Here is a 16,910-nt window from a genome sequence, read left to right as displayed (position 1 = left end):
CTCTCCTGCTCTTCTTGCAGATCTTGCAATGCTGTCTTTTAAAGCCTCACCTCCTGGAGTCAGAAGATGCACAATAGGGAAACTTACTTTCCCATCCTCCTCTAACTACTAAAAAAAAAAAAGAAGACAGATAAGAGAAAGAAACACACATTGCTTTAAAACTTTCATCATTTTAAAAACAGCCTTAGGATTTCTTGGGCCCTGATGCATATTTTGGGAATGTCTGAGGTTGACTACTGAGCTAATCAAGTGCCACCATCCAGAACCAGAAACAGGACCCATGGTTCCTAGTTTCCCATCTGTCATCAGGATAAGATCTGACACCAGTGAGGTCATACTAAGGATTACCGATTGCAGTGGAAAATATTATGTTTTAATCGTGCTATTACACAGTCATGTGAAGACAAGTCTTTAGCTAAGAAACCAAGCAAAATGGTATTTTTTTTCCAAAGAAACAAGCAAAGGCCATGTAACAAGAATCCACGCCTTATCTTTAGTACACAAACTTCCCCAATTTTGGGCTGACCTGTAATGATAAAAGCCCCAAACTATTTGTTCTCAAACTAGTGACACGGAATGTAAGAATTAAGGGAATTTCTAGGATTTTAAGGCTAGTCTGCTTTGTGCCATTCCCAAAACAAACAAACAAAAAACCAACACCCACACGCCAGCAACTTAAAAAGCAGCTACCTTTAGCCCTTCTAATTTCAGCTTTGATTGCTGTTCTCATATCCCACTGCTCTTTAGCCTATCACAACAAACTTTTTATTCTAACACCAATCTCTACTTAGGAACAAGGGGTTAATTTTCCTCCTTTCCTTCCTATTCTGTCATCCCTGCACACTAGTCGACACCTAGACAAAATGCAGAGAGAAAAAGACAGCTATGGTGACCTGAATCTCATTACTATGTAAATCCTGCATTCAAAGCCATCTGCCTCTCCCTGTCTGCCTTCCACATTGTGAACGAAATGTCCCTGGTCACTAATGAGAGCTCAGCCTCTCATTGCCTGAACTTCAGATCCCTCCCACTAACTCAAGTGGAGGGAGCAGAGGGGTGGACCAGCGGTGGGATATTCCCAACGTGATATTGTCTAGAAACCTCCCTGTTCATAAAAAACACTTGCACTGCTGTCATATGCAGCACACACCTCCTCCCCTCTCTCCCCACACTTATGCTGCCAACACCTCCAGACCCCTGCAAGAAGGGATGACCTAGAATTTGAGATTCCAAAATTTCTCATTTTTTATTGCGAGTCTTCAGCTGTCCAGTTGGTTTTCCATAAAGCTTCTGCTTTTGGAGTGTAGCAATTAGATAAGAATTTATTTTTCACTTAAAAAAAATTTTGCATCTCCACTGCTGGGAAGTAAAACACAAGGCCAGCATCCATACCACTTCATCCATACCATTTAGACGCATAAAAGGCAACTTAAGATAATGCCATTCATTATATTAAACCAGACGTATCATTGTGGAGAGGAGAGGTGGTGATGTATTTTTACTTTATTTTCCCTGTTTGAAAGCTGGTATTTGTAGTACTCTACCAAGCCTAAACATTACTTCCAATCAAAGCCCAAACAGAATAATGCCGACGACAAATTTGGAACAGTGGTGAGAACCCCTGCGTGGACAGGGCCAGACCCAAGTGCCGCGGGGCCGTGCGTACACCGATGCCAGCGTTTGTGTTATGACTTTCTCACAGCCCTGCCTCCGTTTCCTGACTGCAACTCTTCCACAGAGAGGGAGCAGCCCAAAGACAAAAGACCTTGTTAAGTTAATTAACCAGTCATTAGGACACCAAGAGAAGGACAGGTATCGTGCACCAAGCGGGCTTCCTGACTTTCCGCTAGCAGACTCCTCCCGTTTGTCATGCGTAAGGGAGAGCTGGAGCCACCCCAAAGGAAGCAACGCCTGTCTGTCCATCCACCCAGCAGCGCCTGCTGGCACTCCCTGCTGACAGCCAACACCAACCTTGCAGTGAAGATGCTACAGGTTCTGCACAGGAACAGCTCGTCCTCTGATAAAATCTCCGAACCTCTGGCAGGTGGAGATCGGTTTGCATGCAGAGATCCTTCTGCATATGCACCTTTATTGAACACATAGAACTCCTCCCTTTCTTAGCAAAAGCACATGCCAGCTTTTTAAGACAAGGTGAGATCTTGGCTTCAATTGCACATCGTGGCACGGAGTTCCAGAGACAACTTTTTGCTTTAATTAACATCTCAAGTCTGATGTTTAAAGCCTGATTTTCCTTTATCAGGTTTAAATTTGTCACCTCTCACTTCATGCTCACATGAATTGGCCTAAAGGTGAAAACCTAAGATCTTGAATCACCTTTCCTTTTAGCACAAAGTATTTTTATCTCTCTGCTTTGTTCTCCCTTGCTTGTCTTCCTTCTGAATGAAGCAACTTCTGGCTTCTCAGCTTTCCATCCCATGGATGTTTCAGTCCCCTTCCCCTGACTCTACAGCTCCTCTTCCTGACATGACTGCCTGGAGACAGGCTGAGCAGATCTATAAACAGTCTTAAACGCAAGGATATTCCCCAGACTTATTTTGTGCTATTTGCAGAATGCTTTGGCATTCCAGTCTTCCCTGAACCTAGTATTTTGTTTGCTTTTGGAGTGACGCTAGGCATTTCAGCAGATGTTTTATCTGGGAGATCCTCTGAGATGCACAGTCCTTTCTCCAAGGGAGCTACAGTTAATTTAAGACGTAGAATTATGTAGAAATAATTCAGTTTTCCTCTTCAAATGTTTACTGCGCTGACATGGAATAAAGTTGTTTGTAATCTAGATCAAATCCCTTAAATGTTCCTGCAGCATAACTTAACAGTTCTGTGGTATCTGCACACTCGGGCACTTCACTGCTGGCCCATCATTTTTTACAGATAATTAATATATTAAGTAACTCTGTCCTAAAATGCGCATGCAGGCTGTTCCACAACTGACCCTTTTATTCCTAAAAGCACTCAGATTTAGCTCAGCTGCTCTAAGAATGTTGTAATTTTCTTTTCCAAGGGGAAATAAAACATTTTCATGTCTTAGCCAGTTGTTATGTGGGATTTCTCCATTCTGCAGCTCGTAACACTATATAACAGGGTAAAATACTCTATTAAAGCATGCACATCACAGTATTGTAATTACAAACCCAAGTTCACGTGGCAGCAGGTTCTCCCAGAACAGCAATGTGTGATTTACGCTGTCTTCAACAAATCTCTTCATGGCTGCCCAGTGAAGTGTTTTCCATCCCAATAATACTGCTTGTTTTAAACACAAACTCACCAAACCTTTCAATTTTGGCGGTGACCTCGTTTCAGACCACGCAAAGGCAGCTCGCTGCCAGATACCTTGGTATGTGCAGGCTGTGCATCTGCAGTGCCCTCAGCACAGTAATTCCAGCCTCCAGTACAAGGAACACAGAGGGAAACCAGAAAACTTCACCCTCCCGTCCTTCCTTTGCCATGAGCTGCCTTAGGTGACTTTCAACAAAATGTGCTCCTGTTGAGCACACAGGCACAACAGCCGGGTCTACAGTTCATGCACATCTCACCAATACAGACCAAAGATTTAAGGAACACTTGCAACCAACCTGGGAGAGACTTAAACAGCCCCCACGAGAGGCCCATATCTTAGAATCACAGAATCTTTTAGGTTGAAAGGGACCTCTGGAGGCCATCTGGTCCAACCCTAGGGCCACCTAGAGCAGGTTGCCCAGGACTGCATCCAGACAGCTTTTGAATATCTCCAAGGATGGAGACTCCACAACCTCTCTGGACAACTTCTGCCAGTGCTTAGTCACCTGCACAGTGTTTCCTGATGCTCAGACTTCCTGTGTTTCAGTTTGTGCCCATTGCCTCTTGTCGTGTCACTAGGCACCACAGAAGAGAGGTTGGCTCCATGCACTTTGTGCCCTCTCTTCAGGTTCCACCCACACACCTCCAAGAGAGAAGCAGCCAGCCCATCCCCAATTCCCACATCTCCTGTCCCTTTTCCAGACAGAATCGCTGCCCTGGCCAACAAAGGATGACCTGCTCCTTGGCTCAGTGCTGGGTTCACCAAGTGCCCCGGTACCTTGGAGCAGAGCCTGAAGGCACCTGTGTCCTGCAGAGAGCTGCTGGCACTGGTGTGGGACCACATATCTCCTCTCTGTCCATACCCAGGGCATGAGGGTCCCTGCAGGTCCCCAAAGACAGAAGCACCATCTCATAATTTGCTTGCACCTCACATATGACCCTGTCCTACTTGCAGGCCTTCCGCTGGCAGAGTATTTACTTTAGCAACCCGGCTTTGTGGCAGGGTAATTTCATTGTCTGGTGTTTCTGTCAGCAAAATTAATTACCAGTCTAGCTCACCGGCTTTTTCACCCACACATCACAGGACATTAAAAACAAATGCCAAAAAAATTCTTTTCCACAGACTTGGGCTCAGAGAGCTGGGCTCTTTCTGAATTTTAAAACAGCCCCCCTTGGGAATAATTCCCCGCCTCTGGGAGGGCCCCGTAGCTGAGCATCACTGTCTCAGCATAGTCCTTCATGGGCAAGTATACAGATCAGGCAAAAACACAACTTAAAACTTGATGCTGGCTGGCACCTTCAGCACAGAGCGTGCCCGCTCCTTGCCTTTAGGTGATGGTTGTTGAAGGAGGCTGTAGGCAGCTGTTGGTAGTAGAAACTGCTCGCTCACCATCTCCACACAACGGGCCTCTAAAGCTCACACTAACATGCTCCCTATTTTGCACGTCATACATAGATGCACCCAGTTTCTGGAAAGGACTCGGGGTAGCCAGTCATTTCCCAGGCCATCAGACCACCAGCACAACCACCACTAGAGGGTAGCTCCAACACTGCGTTGCTCACACTGCCCTCGCCCATCCCTCAAGATTAGTTTGCAACACACCAAAAAATATCTGTATCTGCTCAGAGGACTGGAAGCTGTATCCACTCAGCCTTCGGTGATGGTTTATGTTACAGGACATAAATATAAACTGGAGGCCGGTAGTAAGTGAGGTACTGCAGGGGTTTATCCTGGGACCCTTCTTGTTTAATACCTTTATCGCTGGCCTGGGGCAGGAGGCAGAGCGCACCCTGAGCCAGTCTGCAGATGACACCAAACTGGGGGGACCTTGCCACAAGGGCACACTGCCACCCGGAGGGATCCGGGCAGGCAGGAGGCATCGGCCAACGGGGACTTTGTGACACTCAGCCAGGACAAACGCTGGGTCCCACACCTGGGATGGGTGAACCTGGGTGATGATAGCTGGGGAGAGCTCGGATGGAAAGGCCATGAGCTTCCTGGCTTGGGGGGCAGTGGGATGAACGCAGGCCCAGGTAGCAGCAGGGCCAAAGGCCTCACAGGCTGCGTGGTGAGCAGTAGGGCCAGCAGATGGCAGGTGGTGGTTACCCACCTCCAGCCATGCTTGTGAGACCGTATCTGGTATCACTTGCCCCAGCAAGACAAGCTCAGGCTCTGATCTCAGAGCTGACCATACCCGGAGCAGCAGGTAGAAATCAGTGGCCCCCCGCTGAGGCCCCCTCCCATCTCAACCACTCCGACTCCATGCAGTACGGTAAGTACACGCTTGTCAATAGCAAGGTCACCCTGATCCTCCTATATAGCCAGGCAAAACACTGCATAGCTGGGAGCGTTTTGGGGAGTTCATGTGTAGGTCCCAGGGCATTTTTATCAAGTGCACACACAGTTCTTTCTGTCTTCTCAAAACAGAGCAAGTTACACCAGAATTACTTCTGGACTTGAGCAGCATAATTATCAAACAAGCTTCAGGAACCTATCATTACTAAGGGTACTTAGTAGCAAATAAATCACAGAAGCAGACCAAACCACCCATCCCTTGACACTGCTCAGGTTCCACCAGTGCTGACTGTTATGGGTGAAAATACTCCAGAGGATTGTGCCAGAGACTCCCAGGGCTAGACCGGACGCCAGGAAGCCACCCGCTGCCTCCCTGTCCCAATATAGGGCCATCTATGCCTACGTCCCTCCTGGCAAGCACTCAGCCAGCTTGTCTTACAGACCTCCCATGGTGGAGAGACCATAAACCTCACTGTGCCCCAAAGGACTTCACTCCTTGTAATTTTAAGGAATAATACAGCTGTGCATAGCTGACTTGTTGTCATGCTTAATTACAACTTGTTGTCAATCGGACGTCTATGTAATATATATGGAAAAAGAAAACTTGATACATCTAATTTGACTTTGCTTATACCCAGTTTTCTGGCAGGCTGTACTTCTTTCCCCTCTTCCTCCTCCCTTTGCCTGAACACAGATTTAGTACCTATAAACTTGTCTGTTTTTCTCTCCTTTTGCTTACTTCTGTCACCTTTTCTGCTCTCTGCATGCACTTCTCATGGATGGTGAGAGATGGATATCATGCACAGAATTTAGGAGAGCTAAAACTTGTGGAGGGATGCACGCCACGTGCCACAAACACAGCCCTGTGCTGCTGCAGGGGTGAGCTGGGTGAGTACAGGTCATGTGCATCCATCTTCAAAAATAGGGTTTCATGCAGATACCTATACACTAGGCACCCAAATGGGGTCCTGACACCTGCCATGACTGTCAGCACGAGGCTACTGTGAAAAGGAATTTGCATGGGTTAATCCTGGAAGAGCTTCAAGCACACTGCAGCAGCATGCCCCAAGCACATGCCATCGCTACCCACCTTTCCTGTGATTAAGAAGGCTGGATTCAGCTGGGAACGCAGGAGCCTTTAACGCAGGGTTTAAGTGGGGAAGGAGGGGTGACTGCTGGGAGGACGTGCACCGCTCTGCTCTCATACATACATTGCACATATACATTCCGTTTAGGTTAGGGCTGGAGAGAAAACCTCCAGCTCCCTTCAGCAAGAGCAAATGACTGAAGCCCTGAGCTGGAGAAAGCAGCGCAGCTGTTTGTGGAAACAAGACAAAAGATTTAGAAACAGTTGCTTTTTTCTCCTCTCCCATGTCAGGCTGTTTACAGAAACCAAGGGATGAAATTTTGCAGACAAAAACACTGAGAGCAGCCTGTCAGTCTTGGAGGGAGGGAGAGGGAGAGGGAGGGGAGCGTAGGCTTCTTTCAGGATTATGGATCATTGCTAAATTGCTCTATCAATTATTAAACCCATCACTCAAAGCGCAGTAACCAAAATATAGCAGATAAAGCCTTTCTCATCCACTCTCCACCAGCTGCTCTCCTCCTCCTAAAGCCAGAGGGGAATGAAAATTCCCGTACTTTGTGTTTTATAAACATCATTTTCCCTGTGCCTTGAAAATAAAAGCTTTTTCGGACAAGGTACAAAAGAACCAAGGCCAGGCCAGGAAAATATTAAAGGAGGACTTGCCCTTTCAATTATCAGACCCAAAGAAAAAAACACAATCTCCCCAATCAATATGATTTCCTAGTGCCAATAGGTGAAACCATTTGCCTGTGGATAAATCAAGAGGCATGCAGCCATCAGTAGCTGTTAGCTGCCATTTGCCTTTGCCCTTGGGTGGACCACGGCAGGGTGGGTACCATCCCGGGAGAGGACATGGCACGGCTGAGAGCTCTGCCTTTGGTCTGGCCAGTGGCAATGCGGAGCTATCGTGGATCAGAAAGGAGGCACTCTGACTGGCCATGCTGACACAGAGCCTCACAGACTAAAGAAGAGGTTCGGACTGGACATTAGGAAAAATTTCTGTACTGTGAGGGTGGTCAAACACTGGAGCAGGCTTCCTAGCGAGGTGGCTGATGCCCTGTGCCTTTCCATATTCAAAAGGCATTTGGGCAATGCCCACAATAATATGCTCTAACTTTTGGTTAGCCCTGAAGTGGTCAGGCAGTTGGACTCGATCTCTGTGGGTTCCTTCAGCTCAACTATTCTAATTCTAAAGCAGAGAGGGGAACAGGACCGATCTGCAGATGGCAAGGCTGTCACGTGGCTGCTGCTGTCTGACCGACATAACTTTCCAGCAGCACTATATGCGCTTGCTGGAGGCTGCGGCTCCAGTTCAGCAAAGCCCTTTACCATATGGGTAACCTGAAGCAAATACTTGCCGGAGTCCCCCAGAGGGCACTGGATACAGTTAAAGTTAAGCACACATTTAAGTGCTTTGCTGAATCTGAATCCACTGGCAAGTCTTTGTTGCACTTGAGCTGGAAATCTTAAGAGGCAAGAAAAGCTATTAAGCCCAATAATGGAAAAGAAAGCCGGGTCCTGGTTCAGCCAAGAGACACACTAAGCTTGTCCCAGCCAGGCGTGCATCTTTGTACATCCCCAGAGAAAGCCCGGCTGGATGGATCACGAACACACTCCACACTCGTCAGCTTGAGCTCTGAAACGCAGGGCTCTGTGCACTTCAGAGAAGGGGCTTCACCACCATCACCCTGAGGCACAGCAGCCCCGTGCTGACCCCGAAGTGCACAAACATGCATGTGGGGTGGTGCAACAGCACACTGTGACCTCTGGTTGTTCCCTAAGACAAAGGGTAACGCATGGCAGGGCGGGCTGGGGTTCTCCCAGGTTATGGAAGAAAGCAGAGAATAGAAAAATCGTAATTTGAAAACAAAAGCCCTATCCATGCCAGGCAGCGAATGGATGAGCCGCAGGGTGCTGGGTGCAGAGATCCCCTGAAGGAGGCATCTGATCAAGAGGGGAAGAATGCCAGTTATGTGCTTCCATTCATGCCACTGCAATGCAAGCATAATTCTGACTGCTTTCTGACCCACAGTATGCAATTTATGCAAATCCAAGCTGTTCTCGCTTCCCTCAGAGCCAAATGTCCACCAATGCCAGAGCTGGCTTGAACTTTTTGTTTTCCTTTTCAAATCTATTGTTTTCACTGCTGAATATTTAAGACCTTTAGTTGTTGCTGTTGCACTTCTTTGGAAATGAAATAATAATTAAAAAATCCCGCAGCACACAGATGCAGTCAGGAGTTGACTTCTTGCCTCCGATGGCCTCCCATCCGGCCACTCGCAGCTCCAGCCCAGTCCCTTATCATTCCAGACCAGAGCCCTGTCACGTATCGGCCAAGCGAAGCTCCTTGGGCCTGATCTGTAATGCTCCCCGAGACTTCTGTTCGCAGCAAATACCCAAAGTTGCACCAAGCTGTATGGCAGTTTTATGGGATTAGGCTGACTACCAAGCCAACTGCCAATATAAGGCTTCAAACAATTTCTACCCTGGCAAACAGGGATACAAACCAGGCTCTGGCCATGATCCTAAGACTGGCTTCACAGAGCAAGTAGCAGGTCTGAGGCTAAAAGTATCAAATTTCTGCAGCTTTCCTTTATTTTTTTTCCCTTTTAATCATGTCCACTGGCTGCTTTTTTTAATTAAAAAAAGACAAAGACAAAAATAAAGTACTTATCCTGCTTGCCTCTCAGAGAAAGGAGCACTGCCCTTCACTTATCTCTGAAGAGCCACACAGATTTAATATTATTATTAGTAGCAACTATTTGTATTTCTGTAGCACGCAGAAGTCCCAGTGGAGACTGGAGCCCCATAACGCTAGACATTAAAAGATGACGTGCTAAAAGACTGTGTCTGTTCCAGAGAATTTATGATCTAAAACGACGTGTGGTGACAATGGAACAGATTGGGGAAGCAATTTGCCCAAGATCATATGGAGAGAGTGTAGCAGCGCCAAGAAAAGAAGCGGGGTCCTTGAGAACAGCGTGCCATCGCTACTAGACCACCGTGTCTTCTATTTATGACATTCGGGAATCACATTAATAATACATGGGTTTGTAGGGTCTTTCAAAAGAAATGGTATTACTGATGCAAGGCAGGTTTTGAGGTGAAATGACCTGTAAATATCATGTAGCCAGGTAGTAGGGAGCTGTGTCAGGAACCGTTCACAAAATTCAATGCCCAGCTCAGTGAGTCGCAGCACCCGACCTCTGCTGGGGAGACCTGCCCGGTCTACAAAGTCATTTTGGGAAGGGCCTGGGCATGCCAGCCCACCCGCTGACCCAACCCGTGGAAGTACCCAGAGCACACTGGAATTGGCTATTTCTGCAGCAGAGAGCTGAAAATTTCCAAATTTAACTCGAGCTCTACGAGGATAAACACACGCCACGAAGCAAAACGTAGAGCGTGTGATAAAAGCTCCCTGTACAAATAGCAGGGCACAGCACTGAGAAAAAACAACAACAAAAAAAAAAAACCACCACTGCTCTTTCACAGAATTAGGGAAACATGAATCCACTCTGAATTTAACTTTTTATTGTACTGATGTTTGGGGTAATATCTGGAAGGGTGAAGCTGGGCCCTAGCATACTAGGTGCTGTAAAAAAAAAAAAAAGGAAAAAAAAAAAAGAAGAAAACAGTCCCTGGCCTAAAAGACTCGCAAGCTGGCTACAAATCCCTGATCACCCTGGAATTACAGACTCTGGGACTTGCTGCTCAGCATCTGCTAAGCCAGGACCTGGAACCAGGCCGCAGCCAGCGGCCCAGCGGGGTGCCCGCTCACAGCCATGCCCCACTGCCGGGTATCAGAGGGACACGAGGCACGAAGGTTTCAGCAAATCTTCAGGAAGGGCGAAGGATCATCCCTAAAATCTCAGGCTGATGTTGCACACGGCTCCCCTGAGCAAGATAACACATTAACATCCCTCCAACATACGCAAGGGCCTGAGGCTTTCCAGCCCAAACCCGAGTACCATGGGGTCACTGGGTCCCTCTGCTCTGCACGGAGAACCCAGCTCAGGGCACAGCGATGGAGACGAGGAGGGATCCTGACGTCCCCTGGCCACGTCTCCCACACCAGCTCCCCTATCCCTGCCCTTCTTGCTCCCCTATCAGCCCCTGCCCGCTCCAACCACTGGTTTGTTTCCTCCTCAGCTCTGGCTTTACCCGTTGATGCCACGCATCTCACAGGAACCGGACAGAAGGGCAGGATATCAGCAAGAATGCATGCGTGTGCGAATAGTTCAGAAGGAATCGCAGTGCTTGTGGAAGGGCAACAGAAGGGAGACTTTTAAAATAAAAGTCTTCTGCAAAGTAAGTTCATTCTTCATTTAAAATCATTACATGGAAAATTCAATTGTTCTCCAACGCATCTCTGTACCAAATCAGGAGACTAAATTCAATCATTAAAGTGTGAAGCAGATGAATTTAAATCTATAGTAAGTGCAAATTTCAACACAATTTTAAGTAAGGAGTCGCTCCCAACACCTTCATAACATGTCAACACATAGTCATATATTTGTTTCTGGGACTCTTCAAATGTCTCCTTTTACAGTTTCAATTTTTTCTTGCCAAAACAAATCCTTAAAGCTACCCTGATCTTCTGATAAAATATAAACATTTTCTACATGTTAAACTTTAGGTAGCCCACGAGAGAGATTTTGGAGAGACAAAGCCTGCAGAAAAAATGTCATACAAAAGAAACTTTTCCTCCTCTTTGCTACACAAGAGTAGAATTTGGAATGATTCCCGTCTGATTAATTTTAACTTTTAATTTGTCCTTGGATCTCACTGCAGTACGGACGTCATTTCTTAATTTGACTGTTTTGCAAGTAGCTCGGACTGTCCTTGTAAAGGGCGAAGAAATCCCCATATATCAGGAATAGTTTTGGCTGAGGGGAAGTTTGGTAATTACTCCGGAGGAATGAACACAACAATCAAAAGTACTTCCCAGGACATGAAGACAAAGATCCACCCTTTCTTGAAAGAAAGGGCTCCCTTATGTACACATTCGTATCTTCAGTTATCATGACTGCCTGTAACCATTTAGCCCTCTAAGTCAACTGCACAGTTCAAGAACATTTCCTGGCATTCTTCACATTTTTTACATGTCGCAATTTTATCTGGTGTATATCATATGCTTTCCTGTGAACTGCCTCAACCAAGCTATCTTCCTCCTGACGAAAGAGTTTGGGGTTTATAAACTTCAGAACTGCAACTCTAAGAAACCCGATCACTCGAAGGCTGCGCTGGAAATTATTGAAAACAGAGCAAGTTTGGGTTTGATAGGTAAAACCGGAGCATGTTCCAGCAGCCGGGGGATGCAGATGGACCGACCTCTTCCCTTAAAGGGGCTTTTACCTAGGCCTGTGCCACCAGTAACAGTGTAAGCACACAAATTCATCGCCCCAGCATCTTGGTGTCCTTAGCAAATCTTAGGTTTCGTCAACTCCTTTGCTGCCCCTGTCCCCATCGCTGTCCCCAGTGCTCCACCTGCATCTATTTCAGCTGTAGAAATTGCAGTGCTCGGTTCACCCAGCAAGGCAGCAAAGTGGGCACTGTTTCCAGCAGCAGCACCTGGCCAGGTGGGCAGCCCGAGCACACAGAGGATGCTAGCAGGGGCAGGACGGTGATGTCCCTGCATGAGGTGTAACTAATTACCTGAAATATGATGTACTGCCTGCACACAGCAAGACGTAGGGTGCAAGAACACGGCTGGACATGAGCGCTTTCCTAACAAACAAGACAGGGAAGGGAATAACTATATTTCCCCTGTTATTCTAAGGGGAGGTTCACGGAAAGGTTAGAGGGAAAACAATGCAGGCCATCGATCACGCAGACGGCTAACCTAGAAAGGTTACCGCATGTTCCTGCCTCATTTTTCACATCTATAATTACCCCGCGGCCTCCTCCCACCCGCCTCTCCCCGCATCCCACCCACCGCCCAGCACCAGATACAAACCACCGCCGCTTTATTAATTATGGATTTTGTTTGCTCTGCCTGTTGCTGCCCTGTCGGAGGATTCAGCAGCATCGCTCCTGCCATCCCTGCGGAGCAGTGCAGCTGGGACAGGGGAGCTCGACGTGTTTCCTGCTTCGTGAGGAGCTCCCACCTCTCCGCAGAGGTCGAGGTGGGATGGAGGTGGGAGGGATGCTGGTCTTTGCGCTTGCAACGTGATGCAGGGAAGCAAAGTAGGGGTGTGTGAGGGAAGACTGTTTCCATTCATGAAAGGCTCAGATTTGCTCTCGGATCTTCATCCAACCGAAACAAAATGCCAATATTGCTGAACATACTTAGCACCTCCTGAAGTGCAATCCTACTCCGAACAGTGCCTTGTCTAAAAACAGCATCGCCGGGCTCCTTGTTTACTGCATTCCCCACGATGCCTGAACAGTATTTCTCAGTCTAAAAGAAAAATTACACTTTTTTTCCCCTATCTACCAGACCTGCAGACTCAACCAAGGCTTTGAGAGCCACTCTGGACCCATTTCTCGTGCATTTATGCATGCATTTATGGGCAGCCAAATTAGAGTTACGTGGAGATGGGCAGGGGAAGCACAAGGCAATGATTTGAAGACAGTGAATTTGCAGGGGACTCGCTATGTTTCTACTCAAAGTACAGCATCACATTTCTGATGCTGGGAACCCTGAGGGTCTTTATATTCTTTATTATTTTACTTTTTTTTTTTTTTTTAAACTATAGGGGAAACCCAAAATAGTTTCCTTTGAGAACTTGCTCTCTGTAATCACTGTTTCTTCCTTCTGCAGTATTTTTGGAACCAGGATTTTCAGTTGTAGAATAGTAGTAAATGTGTAAGGAAAGAAAAACTGCTGCTGCAGCAACAATAGTGAGAAATACTTTAAGCCATCGATCTGAGAACTACTTTCTGGTTTTGCTCTTTTTCTATCCCACCAAAAATTATAATTAATTCATCCTCTAACAATACTAAAAATCATTATTTTCTAATTGCAACCAAATCTGTAACAGAACACTGTGCTGATGCAAAGCAGGGGGGAAAAAATATGCTGACGAGTGAAAATCCTGCACAACAAATGTCACTCATCGATACAAAGGTGCATGAACTTCCTGGTTTGGACCCCAGAAAACTCCACACACAGTTATGTTTGTGAAGAAAGAATCACACTGGAAAAGCCAGCACTAGTAGTCTCAAGAGGAAATGAAACATGGAATTGCTTTTGAAAAAGAATCCTAGAACAGGGAGAACCTTTGCAATTCCTTTGAGGCTGATCCTGATGGAAAACAAGGTACCTGGAGGATCCAGGAAAATCAAGGAGCTCTAGACATCCTCCACAAAAAGTCGGAGAACCAAAAGCACGGCGCTGCTCCCCTCTGAGACTAACTCACTCTATCGACCGCAACCACATCCAACCGCACCAAAATACTCTGAGGCATTTCCAAACGTTTGCCATGGGGACAAAACCACAGAGCATCAACCACCCCTAAAGCTTTACTTCTGAGCTGGATTCGCTATGGACATTGGAGAGGATGCTGTAGAAAACCTACAGTGGACGTTGGTTTTCACGTCCCAAAGGTGCCATGCAAAATCTCTCCTCCTCACACAGGGTGCCAAATCCTTTCTCAGCCAAACTCCCCACTTCCCAATGCTTAGGAGCACCTACTGCATTCAGATGAGGCTTCCCTTAGCCAAGTCCTGAGGACAAGCAGCATGGGATGGCTGTAGCAGTGACCTGCCACCTTGATACTGACCGTGGCACAGATATTCCAGCTACAGGCACCTCCAGTTGAGCTCTCACATCAGCAGCAAGACTGACAACGCACCCTAGTACAGCTTGCCGGACCAAGGGGGGAGATCTGGACCAGATGTCTAAAACTTCTGGTTTTGAAAATGCCCACAAGATCCTGAGGGACATTAGAACAGAAGAGCTCTAAATGCTTTCAAGGTAATTTCTAAGAAAATTTGAGGATCTATTGTGTATGGGTTCAACAATGGGAATTTTCTTCCCCTCCCAATTAAGTCAATTTACAGCTTTTTCAGGTCGATGAGTTACCCATAAGCTGTGCAATATGTGTTGGGGGACATCTCTCGGTTGCTTCTAAATTCCATTATTTATTTACTTGCTAGAGAAACAAAGCACAAACGGCGACGCGGTACGGAGCCGCGCGCTCTGGCGTGGAGCAGCAGGCGCAGACCCATCAGGACTCCGATGGGCCCTCTGAGAAACCAGCTCACTCGCTTTCAGAAAAAAATAATCCTGCTTTCCCACTCTTCCTTGAAGCAGCCAACTAGATGAGGGAACGGTTAATTAGCTGATGTTTGTAAAGCCCTTTGAAGATGAAAAGTGTTATTTTTATTTTCAAGTCTCAAAGAAAAACAACAAAAAAAAAGAAAATTAAAAGGGAAAAAAAGGCCACGGGAAGACTCATGCTTTAACTGAGTGGTGAGCAGCAGAAAGGAGCCTGGTTCCCCGCGGAGCGGGGCCTCAGACCAGAGCTCAGAGCTCCCGCACGGAGCGGCTCCCGCAGCAGTACGTTAAGTGGCAAGCTGACACTGCAGCCTTTCCCCCGGGGCGTGCATTAACAGGGGCTCTGCCCAGCTGCTGATTTTCATGAAACATGTAGGACTCAGTGCCATTGAGACCCCTCCCCCTGCATCAAATTTGCTTGAATTCGTCTGCTGGATTTGAAAGCTAAGGGGAACGTAGCGGCAGCGTGATCACACACGTCGCATTTCCTTAGAAAAGCAGGCTAAAAGCGAAATGAGGAAGGCCCTTGAACACAAAAAGGTGCAGTGTCTGGCTAGCCAGAACCCAGGTGGGCTATTTTGTTCCTTCAAGTGCAAACTAAGGAAGTGGTTTACCTATTTTAAACACTTTGCACCTATGGTTGGAATTTCTGCATCTCCCTTTTGTTTTTTTGTGCTTTATTTTGTTTATTTCCCGTGTCCTTGGCACCCCGAGGATGCGCTCGCAGCAGAGGCACATTGTGGTGCAGCACAAGGACTCCCTGGCAGCTGGGGAGCAACAAGGAGCTTACAGGTGGGTGCCCTGCCCTGGGTGGACACGAATAGCAAGAAGGCAGATGAGGATTGCAGTGTATTAGCAAAGCTGTGCTTAGCACCTGAGACAAGAAGGACAACGAGCTGTGACAGGTCAGGCCTGAAGTGACCCGGCAGCACAGACGGGGAAGACTTTACGTTGGTGTACCCCATTAGAGTTCCTTCATCGCCGTCTTCTCATCAAAATCCCACAGCCACCAAAAATAAACAGGATGCTAGCTTTGAGTTTCCCTGTTAGATAACATCTGAATATTCATCCTGATGATGATACCTCACGTCTCGCTCCAGATAGGCTTGTTCGCCCAAGACCGGGACCAGCAGCCCTGTCCTGAGCCTCCTTCCACCTGTAATTCCTCCTCCTGCTCTCAGATCAGCCATGCACCAGAGCTGCAAGGTCCCGCTTAAAAACAGCCATCTGGTGAAGGGGCAGGAAGAACCAGTTAAAAACAGAGTAGCTCCACCATATGGAGAAAATAATTCTGTTGGGCAGTGTAGGAAGAAGCAAACCCTATTATAATAATTGTGTTGCCAAGCAATGTTGCAGGCTTGTTTTTCCCCTCACGGCTTTGGCACTGACGAAGAACAGAGCTTCCCCCGTACCATCCCCACGGAAAGACCATACCGTTCCCCGCGTGTGCTGTGGGATTACCAGGTTACACCACCAAACCTCCACAGCGTGAGCCAAGCACGGGGATGGGAGCACCGCATGCTCTGCTTCCCTCTACCCCTTCCATTTTGGGCAGAAGCACCAGGAATTTGGGAAAAGGTGATCCACTTCAGCTGCACTGCACCCCAAGAAAGGCGGCTGAGGCCTCAGAGCTACCGCAGGAGAAAATTTCACTAGAGACAAGCTCAGGTTTGAAGGATGGCCTGCCATTCCCAATGCCAGGCAATGCACGCCTTCTTGGGCTAAAATGTATCTGAACATGAGAATCCTGGCCCTCCTGTCCTCCCCAAAACAACCTGGACAGTGCAACCTGGTAAATTAAAAAACAAAAAAAGCTGCAGTCAGGTCCTTCTAGAACAGCTCCCCTTGCTTAGACATTTCTGGGCTGTCATTAGGAGGGTACCCGCTGTCCCAGCCCCAGACTCGCTCCTGGCTGCCTGCAGCACGATGGCAATCCCTCCGTGGAGGTCATGCCAGGCAGTTCCCCCACGCCAGCCATCCGTCCTTGGCCTCCTAGGGTCCCGTAATCCCAT

The 16,910-nt window shown here is 47.4% G+C and overlaps 1 protein-coding gene across 8 annotated transcripts in view; it reads right to left on the bottom strand.

Moving 5' to 3' along the window:
* HIPK2 (homeodomain interacting protein kinase 2) overlaps positions 1-16,910 on the bottom strand; it is a 135,930-nt gene that overhangs the window by 45,492 nt on the left and 73,528 nt on the right. The gene's annotated exons all lie outside the window — the stretch shown is intronic.

The sequence above is a fragment of the Anser cygnoides genome, chromosome 1 (genome assembly GCF_040182565.1).
Source record: "Anser cygnoides isolate HZ-2024a breed goose chromosome 1, Taihu_goose_T2T_genome, whole genome shotgun sequence".
Lineage (NCBI taxonomy): Eukaryota > Metazoa > Chordata > Aves > Anseriformes > Anatidae > Anser > Anser cygnoides.
The sequence above is the reverse complement of the archived record's forward strand: the minus strand, read 5'-3'. Positions and strand labels throughout refer to the sequence as shown.